Genomic DNA, 16,633 nt, shown 5'->3' with positions numbered 1-16,633 from the left:
TGAGGCCAGGACTGCGAGAATTCTGTCCCAGAAGGTGGCCCCTTCCCCCCACCCCATCACTCACCCCTGCCTAAAGTACTTTCTTAAAAGCTACCCTTTCCTGTTTCTTTTTTGTCATTTAGTCTCACCTCCTGCCCGCAAGGCAAGCAAGGGCCCCCAGGCTCCTCTGTGAACTCTTGGAGCTCTAGCGGCTCCTCCCTCACTCACCTGTCCACATCCTGGCACCACCAGCAGCAGATGTCACCTAGGGACTCTAACTGCCTCTGCCTCTGACATCTCATCCTCCCACAGGTTGTGAGTGACAATATGACCCCAGTACCCCCTAGGGGCTTGGCCCTGCCTTTCCTACACCTCTGCAGAAGTCTATCTTAGACTGGATATTTAGAGCTGCGGGACTCTTTATGGTGGTGACTGTGCTGTGCACTGCAGAATGTTTAGCGCCACCTTTGGCCTCAGATGGCAATTACACACACACACACAACACACATGCATACACACACTCATGCACATACACACATAACACACATGCACACCCATACACACACTCATGCACATACACACATAACACACATGCACACACAGACACACACTCATGCACATACACACACAACACACATGCACACACAGACACACACTCATGCACATACACACATAACACACATGCACACACAGACACACACTCATGCACATACACACATAACACACATGCACACACAGACACACACTCATGCACATACACACATAACACACATGCACACACAGACATACATGCACACACACACACACACTTGAAGTAGCCTAAAACATCTCTGATATTGCCAGAAGCCCCTGAAAAGCACAATTCTCACTTGTCTTGACTGAAGATGACTTCCTAAGGCAGGACCCAGGTTTTTCCTGCTGGAACCTAAGGGGAAAAGCAGAGCATGACAGAGGCATCAAAGTCCGGAGGGAGGCGGGAAGCCATAAGTACCCTACAGCAGCTCAGAAACATGACTGATAGGGAGCAGGCTTGGAAACACCACCATGACCATCCATCCACCCAACCTCCTTCAGTTCTAACCCACAGTCGCCACACTCCTCCACCACCCCCACCCCACCCGCAGCTGATCTTTCGGTCAGCCGGTCTGTTGCTTGTGGCTGTGGGACATCCACCCCTCCCTGTGTCCTCCCCTTTCTTCCTCCTGAGGCTCTGGAGGCCCTGACATCTTCCAGGGTGGCCAAGGCCCTCTTCTCTTCCATTGCTTGTCACTGCTGCCTTCCTGCTGACACTCTGTGGCTTTGTTGAGAGAAGGACAGAAGTGGCACAGAGTATCTTATCATAAGCTCTAGGTGTCTGGCTCATCCTCCAGGCCCTACTCTAGACTCTGAGTCGTCCTGAACCACACCTGGCCCTCACCCAGCTCCTGAAGGCCATGGGGTTGGGACCTTCTTTGGGCACAGCTAGGGCTTGGACCCATAGGTTTCCAAACAGCCCTGTCCCTTTGATGCCGTGTGTCCCCTAGCAGCTATATCCAGTGGTTTGGCTACAATCCCAAGCTCCTGCACCTGGTGACCAGTATTGGACCCCAAGTTCCTAAGCCCCATCTTCATCCAGATCACATTTGGCAGGAGAGATGCAGGTGCACACCAGCTGATTAAGAGATATAACTCAGCCGGGCATTGGTGGTGCACGCCTTTAATCCCAGCACTGGGGAGGCAGAGGCAGGCGGATCTCTGTGAGTTCAAGACCAACCTGGTCTACAAGAGCTAGTTCCAGGACAGCCTCCAAAGCCACAGAGAAACCCTGTCTTGAAAAACCAAAAAAAAAAAAAAAAAAAGATGTACACTCAGCAAAAGGAACCATACTGTGGATGTGCCCATTTGTTGTTGGTCTTACTGGCCCACCAGGAACCCTACTCTAAAGCACTTTTAAAGCTACCCTTCACTGCACCACAGCAGGGGAGACTGATATGATTCCTCATTATACACACTTATGACAAAATGATACCAATAGCCAGGGCTTCTTCATTGGAATCCAGCTGCAGCTGGCTGATCAAGCCCAAGACATCTACCACTGACCAGAGGGCACCATTTCAGAACACCCCCCTTTATTGATTTTCTGGGGTGTGCTAAAGTTTGGTAGCTTTCCAATGGCCATGGCCAGTTTCTAAACACCAGGTCTGTTGCTATTGTTATTGTTATTATTGTTTGAGCCAGGGCCTCATATGTCCTAGGCTGCTTCAAGCTCACTGGGTAGCCAGAGATGGCCTTGATCCCCCTGCCTCCTCCTGCCTGGGATTAGGTGTGCACCACCACCCTTGGTTTATGTGGTACTGGAGGTCAAATTTAGGGCTTTGTGTATGTTAGGCTAGCACTCTGCCAACTGAGCCACATCCCCACCCTTCAAACTGTGTGTGGGGGGGGGCGGGTGTGTGTGTGTGTGTGTGTGTGTGTGTGTGTGTGTGTGTGTGTGTGTGTGAAAAATGTTCAACCTTGCTGAACATATACAGACTTACTCTTCTCTTTATTCCCTGAAAAAATGCATCTAAACAGCTATTGACATAGCACTTACATTGTGTTAGGTATGATAAATGTGGTGGTTTCAGTGAGAAGGGCTGCCTAGGCTCGAATGTCTGAATTCTTGGTCCACAGTTAGTGGAACTGTTTGAGAAGGAATAGAAGGACTAGGGTATGGCCTTGTTGGAAGAGGTGTGTCACATGCTTCCCTGGTGTCCACAAAAGCTAGAAGAGCGTATCAGCTCCCCTGAGACTTGAGTTACAAGTCATTGTGAGCCCCCATGTGGGTTCTGGGTACCGACCCTGGGTCCTCTGGGAAGATCAGCCAGCCATGCTCTTAACTGCTGGGCCATCTCTAGCCACATTAGATAAGAAAGCTTGAGGTGAGCTGATGTACGTGGGAAGCTGTGCTTGGGTTATGTGCAAATACCATGCCATTGTATGAAGGAACTGGGAAGCCTCGGAGGTTTGTACCCACAGATACCAAGTAACAAGTGTTTTCTGGGACTCTGGAATCTAGTAGGTCACTCCACATCCAGGGCACTATGATTTCTACCTTCTGGGGACAGTTGGTGTCCTCCGCTTTCAGAGCAAGCAACTCTGGGGACAGTGGGTCTTATTCCTATTCCATAATGACACATTCACTAAAGGTGAGAACAACCCAGATGTCCACTGACAAATGACTGGAAAGATAAAATGCAGTCTATTCGTTCAATAGAATATTGTTCAATGGTGTAAAAGGGATGAAATGGATTTTGTTGTTCTATTGAGATAAGGTACCTTCAGCACAACATACTTAGAGCCCATCCATTCTATATAATAATAGTGTGTGTAATAATGACACTTATTAATCCTTCACTCTGCCAGGCATGATGGTGTACACCTATGATCCCAGCACTGAGGCAGATGGATCTTGAGTTTGTGAACTTGCTTACATAGCAGAAGTATTTAAAATAGAAGTAAGATTTTCTTTGAGACAGGGTCTTACTATCTAGCACTGGCTGGCCTGGAACTTGCTATGTAAACCAGGCTGGCCTCAAACTCAAGATCTGCCTGCATCTCCTTCTCGAGTTCTGGGATTAAAGCCATATTCCATGACACCCGGCAAAAATTAAATTTAATGAAAGAAGCCATATTCAGAAGACCATATGCTGTATGATTCCATATATATGAAATCTTCAGAACAGGCCAATTCATAGGGACAGCTACCTTGTAGACAAAACCATAGAATAGATTGGCAATTGTATGGAAATGATGGTGTGGGTAGGAAGAAGACTGGCAATCAGTGGGCCTAGAGTTCCTTTTGGGTATGAAAATATTCTGGGACTAGACAGTAGTGACATTCACTGAGTCTTGCAACACAGTCATCTTGAAGCAGCCCCAGGAGATTGGTGCCAGACCCTCCATGGAAACCAGGATGGAGGGATGCTCAAATTCCATAATGGAAATGTCATAGAATTTGCATATAACCTATGTGTGTCCTCCCAGGTACTTAAGTTGCCTCTAAATGGCTTACCATACCTCATCCACGTAAGTGCTGTGTGAATCCCTGGCACACTGTATCTATCATCCAGGGAATGATGACAAGGAAAGTCTTCCTGTTCAGGACACATGCAGATTTTTTTCAGCTACATTTGGTCTTTGGTTGGCTGAGTCCACAGATCCAGAAAATAGGATACAGATGGCCAGCTGTATAGTAAAAGTGGTTCAACTGTGCCCTATAGTGAATGAATTGTATGCTGTGTGAATTGTACCCCAGAAAGCTGGTGTGTGTGTGTGTGTGTGTGTGTGTGTGTGTGTGTGTGTGTGTGCATGTGTGTGTCCCAGCCACACTGTTTGCTTCAAAGCCCACTTGCTGAATCTATCAGCAAATAAAACAACTGAGAGCCCAGCCACTCCACAAACACTTTAAAGCTGGGTCTGCCCTCTTTGAGGACCCCTGGGCAGGAGGCACCTGCCATGCCAGGAATTGCCCCATTAGGGAACAGAGGGGAGTAGGCAAGAAGGATCCTATAGGACAGAAGGATGGGGTTCTGTCCTGCAGCTCCAGAGAATGAAGGTTATCTGAGCAACAGACTCTGGTACGTAATGGCACCTCAGCTGCTAGTCAGCTTGGAGGCCTGTCTGCTCCCAGGGCCACATTCAAGATGTCTGAGATAATTTCACATGGGTTTCTATGGTACATATGAGGAACCGGAGTTAGCAGCCCAGCATGGCCTGTCCGCTTACCTGGCTCACTCCTGATTCAGCTCACCTGAGGCACCATGTCTCTCTGGGTGAGCCAGGCAATACCTGGAGTCCTCTTGAAAGAACAGAGCTGACCTCCTGGCTCTCGCTAGGGTGGGACACTGGCTTAGGCTGCCTTAGTGAGGCCAGCAGGCTGATCCAGGACAGTGTCACTTCACATCCTTCTGTACACTTTGAATTTTTTTAATATTTGTTCTTATTTTCACTTATATGTACGTGTGCATATGATATGAGATGTCTGTCTGCTGTGAATATGCATTGCTTTTATTGGTTGATGAATAATGCTATACAGTTTAACTGAAGCAATGATTTTATACAGTAATAGTCAGCTAAAATAGGATTTTGATGATTGGTAGTTTTTAATAAATATAGCAAGGAATTATGATAGAAGTTAGTTTAGTGGAAAATTTAACATAGGTAAAGGTAGGGTAAAATGTTGCCCCTGCCTCTGATAAAGCAGAGGCTGCAGAGGATAAAAGATAAAACAAGGAAGTGTCACACAGCTAGAACACGTGAGGAGCTGTATAGACTGTGGCTTAGGTTAATGATTAAGAAAAACAATTGAGTCTCAGTAGCCCAGCTATCTTAAATTCTTTTAAGTTTAATTTTGGGAGATGTGTTCACAGGTTTTGGAGTGCATCACAGCTGAAACAAAGCTTTGAAAATAACTTAAGGTTAGAATAAGATGTTTTTATCAAATAGCTTTGAGGTAAAAAAGCCCAAGAAGACAATCTAAAGTTTTAGAAAAGCACGTAGCTGAGTGAGGGACTCAGTGAGGGAACAAGAACAAAGCAGCCCAATTATTATTAGCTGGCTTGTCTTTGTTGCTAAGATGGGTTGGTGACCAAAGGCGATGATAAATTCCTTGTGCCCATTTCTGCCCTCAGCTTCCTGATATGAAAAACTGTTGATGAGTGAGTATGCAACCTGAGGTTTAAAATAGAGCTGACTGTTTTTCATATATAAAAGTTTAGGTTTGACCAGGCGTTGGTGGAGCACGCCTTTAATCCCAGCACTTGGAATGCAGAGACAGGCAGATCCCTGTGAGTTCGAGGCCAGCCTGGTCTACAGAGAGAGAGTGCAGGATAGGCTCCAAAGCTACACAGAGAAACCCTGTCTCAGAAAAAAAAAAGTTTAGGTTCATGATATTTCTTATAGGATTACCTTTTGTGATAAATAATAAAATAATCAGTCCTTTCTTTGTAACTGCAAAATGTGACCTGCCAGGAAAAAAAAAAAAAAAAAAAACTGACTGAGAAAAACAGAAAAATACTAAGCCACAGTCTATACAACTCCTCAATAGAAACTCTAGCTCTAGCTGTGTGACACTTCCTTGTTTTATCTGTTAATCTATAATAAATTACTTAACTTGTGTAAGGGAAATGGGAAACTTTTTTTTTTTTTTTTGGTTTTTTGAGACAGGGTTTCTCTGTAGCTTTTGGAGGCTGTCCTGGAACTGGCTCTGTAGACCAGGCCAGTGTTGAACTCACAGAGTTCTCTGCCTCCCAAGTGCTAGGATTAAAGGCGTGTACCACCACTACCACATGGCTGGGAAACTTGTTTTTTTTTTTTTTTTTTTTCCCTACACATTGTAATTTTTATGTTGCTTGAAAGATTCTACTGGAGTTTGTAGGGACTTCCCATCAAGTCCAACCAGGGGCAAGCATATATCCTGACTTATTTCCTGCCTACACCCAATCAGGGGCAAGCATACATTTTGACGTATTTCTTGTCTGTGAACCTCCCAATCACATGTAACCAAGCACATCTGGTGCAGTTCGGTCCAGCAAGACAATAGTCTTAAAGGTGGCACACAGCTTTAATTCCAGCACTAGAGAGGCAGAGGCAGCCTGGTCTCTGTGAGTTTTGGGCCGGCCTGGTCTACAGATCCATTTCCAGGTCAGGCAAAACAAAAACAAATAGTAGCCTCCGGTATTTCAGCAACTATTTGTTCTTGGTCAAGAGGCATTTTTGTTTCATGGTTCTCTTAGACATAGTAATTATTAAAACTTAAAATGTAACTTAGGCTCCCATAGTGTGTCTTAGTTACTATGAAGAGACCATGACCAGGGCAACTTAGAAAAGGAAACATTGTTTCTTACAGCTTCCGAGGGTAAGTCCATGCCATGGCGGGGAGCATGGCAGCTGGCAGACATGGTGCGGCAGGAGTAGCTGAGAGCTCACGTCTTATCCCAAAGAGGAGGCAGAGGCAGAGAGACTGGGTCTGGAGTGCTTGAAACCTCTAAGCATACCCTCCATTACCCCCCACACCCCGTGTCATGACTCCTCCAGAAAGACCACACCTCCTAATCTTCAACAGTTTACCAACTGGGAACCAAACACTCAAATATATGAGTCATGGGGACCATTCTCATTCAAACCACCACATCCCACTCCCTGGCCCCATAGGTTTGTAGCCATACCATAACGCAAAATGCATTCAGTCCAAGTTCAAAAGTCCCCATAGACTATCAACACTGTTTAAAAGTCCAGTCTCTTCTGAGACTCATTCAGTCTCTTAAATGTAATCTCCCTGTAAAAGCAAAATCAAAAGACAAATTACATGCTTCCAACACACAAGGGCACATATGATACTTCACTATTCCAAAAGGGAGGGAAGGAGGCATAGCGGGGAAACACTGGACCAAAGCAAGGCTGAAACCCAGCAGGGCAAACTCTAAACCCTCTGTAACTGATGTCTGAGCACTTAGATGGCTCTTCAGATCTCCAACTCCTTCCAGCTTTGTTGACTGCAACACATTTCTCTCTCTCGGGCTGGTTCCACTCTGTCAGCAGCTATCCTTGGAAGGTACCCGCCTCTGGCCTCTATAACATCTTGGAATTTCCAACACAATCCAGGCTTCACCTTCACAGCTTCACACAGTGGCCTCTCTGGGGCTCCGTGCAGGGGCTCCCCTGTCACATACCTGAACTCAGTGGCCCTCCTTAACTGGAGGAAGAATCCACAAATCCCTGTACTCCTGAGTCCTTCTAGACTCTAAACCCAGAACCATGTAGCTGATGCTACCTTCTTTGATGGGGCCTAGCCCTGCTTGAATTACATCTGCATCAGCTTTCCTTTGTTGTTGCTCTTCAGGGACAGAGCAAGCATTCCTTAGGCCATTCTCTCCACAAGGTGCAGGAATATCTGGGTGGGGTCTCGCCCCCAGGCATCACTCCCTTTATTCCATTTCATATCAGGCTTTTCTTTAAACTTCTCACCTCCTTGAGCACAGAACTTGCTCCAACATTTTATTTCCTGGTGCTCTTTTTCTCCTCAAACTGTACATTTTATATTTCTCTTTGCTCTGCTGGCTCATTTTCATTGTAGATCTGTATAAGTGATTAGTAATGACCATGTGACACAGTACTAGGCTGTCTTGAAATCTCCTCTGCTAATGATACTAGTCCAAAAATCTTCACTTGGGGCTGGAGAGATGGCTCAGCGGTTAAGAGCACTGACTGTTCTTCCAGAGGTCTTGAGTTCAATTCCTGGCAACCACATGGTGGCTCACAACCACCTTAAATGAGATCTTGTGCCCTCTGCTGGCATGCAGGCAGAAGACTGTATACATAATAAATAGATACAATCTTAAAAACAACAACAACAACAACAAACCTCTTCACTTTAGCCTCTGGCAGATTCTTAGGACAAGGGCAGAAGCAGATACATTCTTTGACAAAATATTACAACAAGAATTGTCCCTAGGGCAATAGCTAATATTGTTTGCCCTCTGAAACCTCTGTGGTTGGTGCTCCATAGTCCATATTGCTCTCAGCAATACTGTCTTCCAAATCCTACTAGAATGGCCCATTAAGCCCTACTTACAGCATTCAACTGCTTTTCTAGTAAAAGGTCCCAAAAAAGTCTCCCATGATTCTCCAACGAGCAGCATGGTCAGGCCTATCACAGCAGTACCCCAGTCCCTGATACCGTCTTCTGTCTTCGTCACTGTTCTATTGCTGTGAAGAGACATCATGACCAAGACAGGTTGCAAGACAGCATTTAATTAGGGTCTTGCTTACAGTTTCAAAAAGTGGGCCCATGATCATCGAGGCAGGGGTCACAGCAGCAGGCAGACAGTCGGGGTCCTGGAGCAATAGCTGAGAGCTCACATCTGATGCATAAAATGGAAGCAGACAGAATGAAAGTCTATTTCTGGCTTTTGAAACTTCAAAGCCCACCCCCAGTGGCACACCTCCTAGTCCTTCCTAAACAGTCTTCTGGCTGCAAACCAAACATTCTAATGTATAAGCCTATAGGGCTCCCCTGAGCCACAGAGAGAGATGTCATGCAGGAATAGGGTGAAAAACAATGTGCAATGATGTGGTAGCTGGAAGAGGGCGTCCCCTCTTGAGAAGACTGGCCAGTATTGAACTGCCATAGGAAACACTAATCAAGAGGCCCCTCCTGCTGCACCTGCACCCAGTAGCAGCAAGTATGGTGGCAGGAGGGTGGGGAGCTGCTGTCCTGCCCTCCTGATACCGCAGCCTGGAGAGCTAACAGAAACAGACCAATGATGTGTTGGTGTGCCTGAACCCTGGTAGCATGGCAGTGTTATTGGAAATTGTGATGGTTTGAGTGACAATGCCCTACATGGGCTTCTGTATTTTCATACTTAGACTCCAGTTGAATTGTTTGGAAGGATTAGGAGGTGTGGCCTTATTGGAGTAGGCCAGTCCATGCAGGAGGAGGAGTGTTGCTAAGAGTGAGGTTTCAAAAGCCCAGTGTGTGTGTGTGTGTGTGTGTGTGTGTGTGTGTGTGTGTGTGTCCTTCCCTCTCTCCTTCCCTCCCTCCCTCCTTCCTCCATCTCTCCCTCTCTTTCTACTTATGGACCAGGATGTAGCTCTCAGATACCAGCATCGTGTAGCTGCAGCACCGTGTCTGCCTTCATGCTCCCATGCTCCCTGCCAGGATAATGGACTGAACCTCTGAAACTGTAAGCAAGCCCCCAATTAAATGTTTTCCTTTATAAGGGTTGTTTTGGTCATAGTGTCTCTTCACAGCAATGGAACAGTGTCTAAGACAGAGTTGAAACACCTCATGAGGGAGGCTCATGAGACTCCAGGGAGAAAAAAGTCACATTTCCGGGAAGTCAGAAACGTGGGAGGGTTCTGGAAGGTCCCTCTAGCTTTATAGGAGTGAACAACTCTGGGGATGGGACTCTGACCAGCTTGGAGAGGAGATTCTCAGGCCTGTGGCGCTGCCTCAAGCTGCGCAGAGCTCCAGGGTTGGAGCTTTGGGGAGTTATCACCATGCTTGGGTGGGTTTTACAGTGACTGGGCTGCTTTTGAGTCCTCCTGTTTCTTTAAGTAGCTCCTCAGGCATAATTCTATTAGTAGCACCCCCTCCCCCCCCATAAAAACCTCATTGGTTCACCAAGTTGGACTTCAGTGGCACCACTATTGTAGTCTATTAATGGTTTCTGTCCTGGGGTGAGTAAATGTGTGAGTGCCATGTCTCCCTAGGAAGTCTCTCACACTATAATCCTCCCCAGGGGTCCTGGATTGCTGAGAATAGGGTGCCCACCCCAGGCAAGCCCATGAGAATTTGGAAGCATCCGTGGATCTAGAGATGTTGGTGGTGTCAGAGGGTATAACAGGATGCCCAGTCTGCTGTAGAGCACTGAGGAAGTCAGCCAGATGGCTCACCCATGACCACGGTCACCTGTGTCGGTATGCCATTCGCCAACATAAAGTAGAGTGCATCCTGGACTCCAAGGCTGTTTTCACATTGAGACCCTTGACTGCAGATATATGGACCTATTTCTGGGCTCTTAATTCTTTTCCTGGCCAATGTGCTTACTTTGAGGCCAGAACCATGTTGTGTGACTTTACTATGTATGTATGTATGTATGTATGTATGTATGTATGTATGTATGTATCTATCTATCTATCTATCTATCTATCTATCTATCTACCTATCTATCTGTATACATATTTATCAGCGTGAGGCCTGCAGCTCTTCGGCTTTTGTGGTTCCATAAAAATTTTAAATCTAGATCCATCTATTGTGTCTGTATCTGAAAGAAACAACGCCAGCATGTTCCTGTTGACTGCAGACAATGTGTAGAGTCAACCTGCTTATTCTAGATGAATGGATAAGATACATGTGGTTTGTAATACCATTTGGACATTAAAATTGAAATCTTGTAATTTGCAACAACTTGGATGACCCTGGAGGGTATTCTACTAAGTGAGATAAGCTAGACATGGAAAGACTAACGCTGTTCTCACTCGCATGGGGAGGCCACGAGGCAGATGCAGAGTAGAATCATGGTTGTGGGTGATCAGTGGATATTAGTGGCAGGCAGATTAGAAGATGTTCTGGGGTTCTGTTTTGCAGCAGGATGACCGTGATCGACAAGACCACAGCATGGCTTTTCAAAGAGCTACATGACAGGAGTCTGGATGTTTTTGCTGCAAAGATATGGTATCTGTTTGAGGTGATGGGTATGCTAATCACCCTGATTTGATCATTATACAATATGTCTAAACATCCAAATACATACAATGATCATGTGTTGATTACAAATAAAATCGTTGAAGATAAGTAAATAGGGCCTTGCTCCAGCCCCCCAGTCCTGGTGCAGCGCATCCTGTAACCCATTGCCTGTCTGCTCTATATATCGTTGTCCCTTTTTGACTATAAATTGGCAGCAGGCTTTAGCAGACACCGAAAAAGAGGAAAGAGGACAGCATGGATGGCTGCTCTAAAACCCCAACACCATGAAGAAGCCAGAGAGGATGTTGTGCAAATTTGTATCCAGTCTGTTTCCCTGAGCACACGTGTGCACATCTGTGAGCACACAAGGGAGGACAGTGGTCCCAGGCCTTACATGTAAGGCACATCCACCTTTAGAAGAAAGAGACGGGCACACAATGGAGGGCACCTTCTGCATGACTCCAGTGTCACTAAGTGCACCTGTCTGTCACCAGCACGTCCTCCTTACTTCCTGGGAATTCTCATTTGTCCTGTTTTTGTATTACTGGTGTTCTAGCTCAGTGTCCATACATATTATCACAGGGCCCTAAACATCCCAGAATAAGCCTGGGACAGCTCCAAGTGGCAGATGTTGGACAGGCCATACCAGGTACATGACTCTCCATTTGCTGAGGGGCCTTTGGGCAAATTAGGAGACTTTACCAACTGTGCCCACTAGCTGCCAGTGAGGGTGGGTGGTGCAACAACAATCAGGAGACATCCAGACACATGTCTGGATGGATGTCCTGAAAGGGCATGATCGGTGGGGGTGGGGTGGGACAGACAAAGAGAAGGAAGGAAAGAGGGAGGCAGGCAGATAGTCCAGCTTGGAGGCCTGAGGGACTCTGTCCAGCAGGGTCTTCTGGTCCACAGTGCTCTCCTGTCCACACAGAACAACTCAGCCTTTGGTCAGATTCAGCCAGTGCTCCATGAAGGCAGCAGGACATCCTGCACAACTGTATGGGGGCACTCTTTGAGGGCCATCAGTCACACAGAAACTAGTGGGGAATGGTACCCGTATTTCTGTGATACCATTAGGTGCCATCCAGTGAGCCCATGCCAGCATGACATCAGGGTAGTCTCCATGGAAGTCTCCAAGGAGGTCTCAGTTATGCTCAGTTCACAGCAGGAGTGAGCATGGGGAACATGGGCTTTCTCTAGTATACAGGGCCAGCGGAGGCCAGAGTGCAAGCAGGCCTGCAAGTTCTGTGTCATCATGGTCTCCAGGCTCCAGCTACCCCAGTCCTCTACAACCTCCCAGCCCACACCCTGCCTCCCTGAATCCTCTCTCCTATTCTGGGCCTCCAATCTCCTAAGTCCCTACTTCCCTCATCCCTATCTCTCACATCCTGCCCCTGCTCTGAGTCTGGCCTCTCGGGTTCCTGTTACCTCCAGCTCCGGGAGTGTCACATGTGTCCAGGGGCCAGGAGGCTACAGCCTTGAGAGAGGGCGAGGCTGAATCTGACCAAAGGCTGAGTTGTTCTGTGTGGACAGGAGAGCACTGTGGACCAGCAGACCCTGCAACAGGGAACCAGAATGAGAATTCTGGGATTTCCTGTCTCATAAACCCACCATGCAGGGTACTATCCTGCCTCCTTGCCCCCTGCTGGGAAGGGAATAAAGATCTTTCCCTCCTGCTGCTACCTCAGATGGCATCTGAGCCTCTGGGTTCTCTCCTCTGCGGCCATTAGCAACCTCCAAACTGTCCACCGGGCCTGCTGGCCCAGCAAGCTAAGCACAGGGATCAACCAGGCTCTTTTCAGATACTGTCAGACTGTCGACCCTGTTAGACCCTTGCCTGGGCTAGCAACTGTGCTTCCAATCCCACAGATGGCCAGGCCTGAAGTGACAGAAGCGGCCAGCAGAGGGCAGCAGAAGGCCATGGACCCATTGGCTCCTACATACCAAGCAGCTGAGTCTGGGACTTTGTCCCCTGTCTAGGATGCCTCAGATTCTGGCCCAACTCTGCAGAAGAGTATCAAGCCTCACGTTGCACGCCTACCTCAATACCAACTGCACCTTCTTCACTGCCCTCTGAACCCCTGGACCCTTCAGAGCCCCCTCAGGTCACCACAGGAGCACAGGAGCCCCAGAGCCCAACCCTAACCTTCTCAAACTTATGTCCCCCATGGTATGCAGAATGAGACCTGGATGGCAAGTGAGCCAGTGAGACCACATATAACATCTGTGGACATCACAGCATGGCTCCTCCAGAATGGTGGTCCTGTGCAAGCCTGTGACCACACACTGAGCTAGGTGTAAGCACCCTTACAGTCTTCTCTCTGGGGTCCCTGTAGAGGTGCACCCCCCATGTTACCAGGATCATGAGGACTGTGGCTTGAGCTGTGGTTAGTCTCTTGCCATTATCCAGGGATGGGGTTCAAGTTCTTTCCCGTTAACCTCCAGGATGAGGTCTCAGAATTTGTCACTGATCGTCATTCTCTGATGACCATATGTATAGCTAGTCTTTGCTCCAAACTGGCCACTCCTCAGTCTGTCCTTACCTAGACCCACACATCCTGGCTGGAGCTGTCATACCCAATCCTCACCACTGGCCATGACCCCCCCCTCCCCCGGCTCTGCCAGTTTCTACCTTTCTCAGCAACTCCTGCCCGAAGTCCCTAACTGTCCTGTCCCCAAACCTCTTTTCTTAGTTAGGGTTTCTATCACTGTGATGAAACACCATGACCATAAGCAATTTAGGGAGGAAAGGGCTTGTTTTGTTTACACTTCTACATCATAGTGAGCTATCGAAGGAAGTTGGGACAGGAACATGAACACAAGAGCTGATGCAGAGACCACGAGGAATGCTGCTTACGGCTTGCTCCACATGGCTTGCTCAGCCTGCTTTCTTATACACTCCAGGACCATGAGAACTGCCCACAGTGGGCTGTGCAGACCCAGATCAATCATTAATTAAGAAAGAAGGAAGGAAGGAAAGAGGGAGGGAGGGAGAGAGGGAGGGAGAGAGAGAGAGAAAGAGAGAGAGAGAGAGAGAGAGAGAGAGAGAGAGAGAGAGAGAGAGAGAACACCCTATGGGCTTGCCAACAGGCTACTCTAGTGAGGGCATTTTCTCAACTGAGGTTCCCTCTTCTCAGTTGACTCTAGCTTTTGTGTAGTGACCAAAACTAACCAAAACACTCCTGGAGCGGCAACTGCACTGAGGACCTGTCCTACTCCCTACTCCACCTGGCTCCCCAGCCTGCAGTGGTCCTGTGTGGGCTGGATAGCTTGGCTTATTAGTACAGACCAGCCCAGGAAGGTTATGGCACAATGGTCTGTCTGAGTAGGTACAATGATCCTGGAGCCAAGGGTGGTTGATGCACAGCTGGGGGGGGGGAGAGATGGGGTTGCCCAGAGGATGTGGCTGACTCATGGGGCAGCATGGCCAAGACACCTTCAGAGCAGAGCTGAACCCTGAACAAGGTGCTCAGGAAGCCCACCCGACTGCCACTCTTCCCACAAGTCCCCATTACCTCACTCAGTTCTGTTGCTTAGAGATTCACTGTGTGTCACATCCCACCTCCCACCCCAGCCCTATGGGGCACTGAAAGAACTTCCCAAAATGATTTTGCCCTGTCTCAAGTATGCCCCCGACCCCACCTGATGGGTTCTACCCCTCCTCCCTGCCCCACCCCAGGCCGGCCTATGCTGAGCACAGGCCATGCCTTTCAGTCTGGGAATTCTCATTTGGGGAGTGCAGTCAGCTGGAGGGGATCCCAGCTGGGTCTACCCCTACCTGCCAGGCCTTTACCTCCTCTAGATGCCCCACTCCAGGGAAACTGCTCAGGGAAGTCTTGCTTGCCTCAAAGACCAAAGTTCAAAGTCAGAGGTTCCTGCATATCTTATCCCCAAGCTGTACCTGTCTGCTGGCCCAGTGCGGGGAGGAGATTGTAACCCAGTGTCCACCTGCTCTGTGGCCATGAGTGTTGTGGCTGATTTCACTCCTTTCTACTTGTCTTTCTCACATATGGGGTCAGACTGCATTGTGGCAATTCTGGGGTACTATGTAGGTGACTGTGGCCAGAGAGATCCACCTGTTTTAATAAGAAATACATTTTTTGTTTTTTCCCAGACAGTGTTTCTCTGTGTGGCAGTCCTAGCTGTCTTGGAACTTGCTCTGTAGACCAGGCTGGCCTTGAATTCACAGGTTCTACCCTGTGAATTCTCTAGCTCCTGCCTCTGTCTCCCAAGTGCTGGGATTAAAGGCATGTACCACCACCGCCTGGCAAGAAACAGGCAAGATACATTTATTAGCTGGGTGGTAGTGGCACATGCCTTTAATCCCAGCACTTGGGAGAAAGAGGCAAGAGGATCTCAGTGAGTTCAAGGCCAGCCTGGTCTACAAAGTGAGTTGCAGGATAGCCAGGACAGCCAGGACTGTTACACAGAGAACCCCTGTCTTGAGATAAAAAAAAAAAGGTGCATTTAATTTATGTATGAGTGTTTTGTCTGCAAGTATGTCTGTGCCCCAGGTATGCCTAGTGCTTGCCCAAGTCAGAAGGGGGCATCAGATCCTGTAAGCCCCCATGTGGGTGCTGGGAGCAGAACCCAGGTCCTTGGAAAGAACAGTCAGTGCTCTTGACTGCTGAGCCATCTCTCCAGCCCCAAGAAGCACCTTTTGTTTTTCCTGTTTCTTAGGACTGAGTGTAACCACTGCCTGACCCAAGCAGGGGTGTGTGTGGTGGGGTGGATATCACTACTGAGAAGGGCTGGTCTGGGCACTTGCAGTGAACTCCTGGTAAAATACATTGTGGTTTTCCAAACAAGGAGGCAGTGGAGGAGGTGAGGAGCCCAGATCTCTCTTCTGAAGTCCTGGCTTCCCCCACTCTATTGCTAGGAAAAAGTCACCACTTGCCACTCCAAACAGACAGCAGCACAAGGGGTCCCCAATTAGGCCACAGTTCCGTGGGCCACCAAGTCTCCCCGTCCTAATGTAGCGGAGATACCCCAGAGTTTGGCTCTATAGTCAAAAGCTGTCTTTCCAATTATCCATAGTGACTTTGTCTTGGGAATAATTGGCTCCCTGCCACTTGCCTCAGCTCTGGGCCATTGGAAGAAAGGCTGGCTGGGTTGGGACCAGGGACCTAGCTGAGCAGGGCTGAGCAGCTCTGTATTTGCCACTAAAGTCCTTGTACCTGCCACCAAAGCTGACCTTCTGGAGAGATAGCTGGTAAAAGGACACTTCTCTGTGTGCTCCCTGGAGGTCATCAAGCCTGAAATTGCCCAGACACTAGGAAGACAACTGCAGATGCCCTGGAGACAGACAGCTACTCTAGTGGCCACTCACAAAAGCTCAGTTGGCATTGGTCTTGCCCACTGCTCCACCATTTTCACACACTTATCCCAGTGTCTGGAGCTCTCAAGGGCCTCTTTTCCCAACATTTAGGAGCCTGCATGGGCTGT

The sequence above is a fragment of the Cricetulus griseus genome, chromosome 4, assembly GCF_003668045.3.
Source record: "Cricetulus griseus strain 17A/GY chromosome 4, alternate assembly CriGri-PICRH-1.0, whole genome shotgun sequence".
Classification (NCBI taxonomy): Eukaryota; Metazoa; Chordata; class Mammalia; order Rodentia; family Cricetidae; genus Cricetulus; species Cricetulus griseus.
Note: the sequence above shows the minus strand (reverse complement) of the source record.